At 42.9% G+C, this 4,783-nt stretch overlaps 1 pseudogene; it reads right to left on the reverse strand.

Annotated features, from left to right (window-relative positions):
- Positions 1–1,662: 1,662 nt before the first annotated feature.
- On the reverse strand, positions 1,663–3,861 carry LOC105540626 (annotated as a pseudogene).
- Between the last annotated feature and the right edge of the window lie 922 nt (positions 3,862–4,783).

Consider the following 4,783-nt stretch of genomic DNA (forward strand, 5'->3'; position numbering starts at 1 on the left):
TACTTCTGTCAACTCGCCAAAGTCATTCTCCATCCAGCTTTGTTCCATTGCTGGTGAGGAGCTGCAATCTTTTGGAGGAAAAGGAGCACTCTACTTTTTAGAATTTTCAGCTTTTCTGCTCTGGTTTCTCCCCATCTTTGTGGTTTTACCTTCTGTTGGTCTTTGATGATGGTGACCTACAGATGGGGTTTTGGTATGGATATCCTTTTTGTTGATGTTGATGCTATTCCTTTCTGTTTGTTAGTTTTCCTTCTAACAGTCAGATCCCTTAGCTGCAGGTCTGTTGGAGTTTGCTGGAGGTCCACTCCGGACCCTGTTTGCCTGGGTATCACCAGCAGAGGCTGCAGAACAGCAAATATTACAGAACAGCAATATTGCTCCCTGATCCTTCCTCTGAAGCTTCGTCTCAGAGGGGCACCCAACTGTATGAGGTGTCAGTCGGCCCCTACTGGGAGGTGTCTCCAAGTTAGGCTACACGGGGGTCAGGGACCCACTTGAGGAGGCAGTCTGTCTGTTCTCAGAGCCCAAACACTGTGCTGGGAGAACCACTGCTCTCTTCAGAGCTGTCAGACAGGGACTTTTAAGTCTGCAGAAATTTCTGCTGCCTTTTGTTCAGCTATGCCCTGTCCCCAGAGATGGAGTCTACAGAGGCAGGCAGGCCTTGTCGAGCTGCAGTGGGCTCTACCCAGTTCGAGCTTCCCTGGCTGCTTTGTTTACCTACTCAAGCCTCAGCAATGGTGGATGCCCATCCCCCAGCCAGGCTTGCCACCTTGGAGTTCGATCTCAGACTGCTGCACTAGCAGTGAGCAAGGCTCTGTGGGCATGGGACCCACTGAGCTCAGCATGGGATATAATCTTCTGGTGTGCCATTTGCAAAGACTATTGGAAAAGCGCAGTATTTAGGTGGCAGTGTCCCGATTTTCCTGGTACAGTCTGTCACGGCTTCCCTTGGCTAGGAAAGGGAAATCCCCTGACCCCTTGTGCTTCCCAGGTGAGGCAATGCCCTGCCCTGCTTTAGCTTGCCCTCCATGGGCTGTACCCACTGTCCGACCAGTCTCAATGAGATGAACCAGGTACCTCAGTTGGAAATGCAGAAATCACCTGTCTTCTGCGTCAATCACGCTGGGAGCTGCAGACCAGAGCTGTTCCTATTTGGCCATCTTCTTTTTTTCTTGATTTGGAACATTTACTTGTTTTTCCCATAAAACACTCCAAGTTTAGCCCAAAGAAAGTATCGGCACTTTGTTCTTGCCTCAGGCTCTGCTTGGGAAATAATTTTAATCAGAGAACTGTATGTTTTCTTCCCACAGATCCAGGTTTGTATCAGAAAATGACATTGAGATCCATTTCACTACAAGTAGAATATTACAAAATATTTACAGGAAAATATCAAAAATGACTCAAAAACAAAAGTCAAGTTAAAATAAACTTGTGTTTCAGAAATCTCTGCTCCAGTGCCCACAGCACACAAGAAGAGAGTCAAAACAAATAAGTAACTGAGATCCTCAATCACAAATCTCCAAATAACTGGAAAAAGGGAAGAAACAGGATGAAAATGGTGGTATGAAAGGGAATGGATGTGGCAGCACTGTTTCAATAGCCAATCTATTCTGAATGAGACACCCTCCCTTATATGCAGTAAACTTTGAACAAAGCTAAACTTTAGGATAGCTCTGAACTGAAATAAGGTGTCACAGTAACCCTTCCAGCTTTCATGAAAACCCCATAAACATCATCCTTGGTCTATACTGAGACAGGAATTAGAAGGACCAGAGTTGAGAGCTGTTTTGGCAAGAGGCACAGCAGAATCATCCACTAACTTTTCTTGGAGGAGTGGCAGTAGCCCCTTCATTCTCCTGATCTACTCTCAGTGCAGCGGGCACAAATCAAGTAACCTCTGCCTTGGAATTAGCAGTGATCTGTGGCTTGGCGCTAATGGTTGTCGTGGCTTTCTTCTCAATGGTGGCTGCACTCACATCATCCACCTTGGGTTGCCGAATCAAGTTGGGTGGGGCACTGAAAATCGCAGGATTTGGCAAGGGAGCTGGCGGGAAAAGCCAGGGATGGACGGGGGCAAGTCTATGTGGAGGCATCCAAGGTCATCATTCCAGGATGAGAAAGAGGGATACCTAAAGATGCAGGGGGAGGTCGCTTTGGTGGGGGTTCCCAGGAGGAAGACTTGGAGGTGGGCTTGGGAGAGGGCCAGGGAGTCAGCCTAGTGGTGGTCCTGCAGGTAAATGTTGGAGTAAAAGCCCTCAGAGGCCTGGCATTCCAGATGGTCTCAGTGGTCCAGGAGGAGGACCCATAGGTGGCCCAGGAGGCCACAAATGTGGAGCAGGTGGTGGTATATTAATTTTGAACCTAGCCACTATTCTGAATGTTCCTATTATTTCTAGTCATTTTTAAATTAATTCTATTGAAACAAAACTGTATTATCTGCAAATAATAATTTCACCTCCTCTATTCCAGAATTTATACCTCTTGTTTCAATGTCACTAATTCATTTAACAAATAAATTGCGTTTCTATTGTGTGCCAGGCACTTTGCTAAGCCCTGAATCTAAGAAATTTGAATACTATATTGAGAACTGTGCCCTCTGTACAGTACAATAATACATATCTTTGTCTTTCTTGCTTAATTTTTATAGAAAAAAAACTAGTGTTATTGTGTTTCATTATTATCATTATTACTATTATTACTATTATTATCTGAGATGGGGTTTTGCTCTTGTTTCCCATGCTGGAGTACAATGATTCGATCTCAGCTCACCGCAACCTCCACCTCCCAGGTTCAAGCAATTCTCCTGCCTCAGCCTCCCGAAGAACTGTGATTACAGGCGTGCACCACCATGCCCGGCTAATTTTGTATTTTTAGTAGAGACAGGCTTTCTCCATGTTGGTCATGCTGGTCTCAAACTCCCGACCTCAGGTGATCTGCCAGCCTTGGCCTCCCAAAGGGCTGGGATTATAGGCATTCGCCTGGCAGTGTTTCATTATTAAATGTGATACTAAGTCCTGGCATAATGACTCACACCTGTAATCCCAACACTTTAGGAGGCCAGGCGGGAGGATCACTTGAGGTCAGGAGTTTGAGACCAGCCTGGCCAACATGGTGAAACCCCGTCTCTATTAAAAACACAAAAATTAGGAAGGTCTGATGGTGCACAACTGTAATACCAGCTACTCAAGAGGCTGAGGCAAGAGAAATGCTTGAACCCGAGAGGCGGAGGTTATGGTGAGCTGACATTGCACCACTGTACTCCAGCCTGGGCAAAAGAATGAAACTCTGTCTCAAAAAATAAAAAATAATAAAAAATAAAGGGATACTAGTATTTGCTTTGAAATATACATATTTTTTATCAAGTGAAGAATATTAATCTAGGCCTCTTTTACTATGAGAACTTTTTAAAAAATGGATGTTGAATTTTGTCAAATACCTTTTAACCATTTATTAGGGTGAAAGTAGGCTTTTAAATCTATTTGTTTGACTGACTATATACTATTAATCCCATTTTAAAGCTATTTTTGCATTTCTACAAAAAACTTGCTTTGCTGAAATGTTCTGCTGGATTCCATTTACCAATATTTCAAATTCCATTTTAATGTAGCCCTTTATTCTATTTGCTAATATTTTATTCAGGGTTTAAGCATAAGTGAGATTTGTCTGTAGTGTTTTAAAATTATTTAAATGATCAGAAAAACATGCACACCCTGGGACTAAAAGATACATCATTTTGTGTTTTTGTGCCTACAGAATCCTGAATTGAAAAGAAAACAAGAATAATAGCAGGAGAAGGCTCATACCCTCCACTTTAAATTTTGACTTGTGTTGCTTTATGAGAACGTCAATGAATCCGAGCATGGTAAAATGACCTCGCGTTTGATTTGCCAAGATGTAAAGGCTAATCACCAACAAGAAATGCACAAAGCTTACAGTTTAAGAGCATGTGTTTGTAGAGTATGTGTTTGTATTTGAGCAGACCTGAGTTCAAGTTTTGGCTCTGGCATTAATAGCTCCATAACCTTGGAGAAGCCACTAACCTCTCTGTGTTCTACAAAATGGGAATTATCACTCTAACTACCTTGTAAGGTTGTGATGAAGAATGAAGACAACACGTTACAGTGGTCAACATAGTACCCAGTACGTTGGACATGTTTAATCAATTTAGCTATGATTACTGTTTATTATCGCCACTCTTCTCTTAGACCTTCTAAAGTTAAGGTAAAGGGCTCTGAAGTCCCTATGCTGTAGCTGCTCCTAAACTGAAAATGCCCTTCCTCTGATCCACCTTGGTTAACAATATCTTGAGTAGTGCATCACGACTTCAGTAAAAGGTTCTGACTTTTCAAGTTTATAAATTTAGAGAATGTTGATATTTACTATGCAGTATTTTTAGTGTGTACTCTTTTAGTTTTTATTAATAAAATAGAAACCTAAACTAAGACAACTGCTTTATTCTTGCATCTAATCTGACCATATATTGTAGAAGCAATTCTTTATAATGGGACTTACGTGAGAACTGTCAATATATCAGTTCGGGAAAAAACTCTAGACTGGAATATCTAAAGCTAGACAAATAAAAGTTTAAAAAGAGGCCGGGCGCGGTGGCTCAAGCCTGTAATCCCAGCACTTTGGGAGGCCGAGATGGGCGGATCACGAGGTCAGGAGATAGAGACCATCCTGGCTAACACGGTGAAACCCCGTCTCTATTAAGAAATACAAAAAACTAGCCGGGCGAGGTGGCGGGCGCCTGTGGTCCCAGCTACTCGGGAGGCTGAGGCCT

Source organism: Mandrillus leucophaeus, unplaced genomic scaffold (assembly GCF_000951045.1).
Source record: "Mandrillus leucophaeus isolate KB7577 unplaced genomic scaffold, Mleu.le_1.0 Scaffold223, whole genome shotgun sequence".
Lineage (NCBI taxonomy): Eukaryota > Metazoa > Chordata > Mammalia > Primates > Cercopithecidae > Mandrillus > Mandrillus leucophaeus.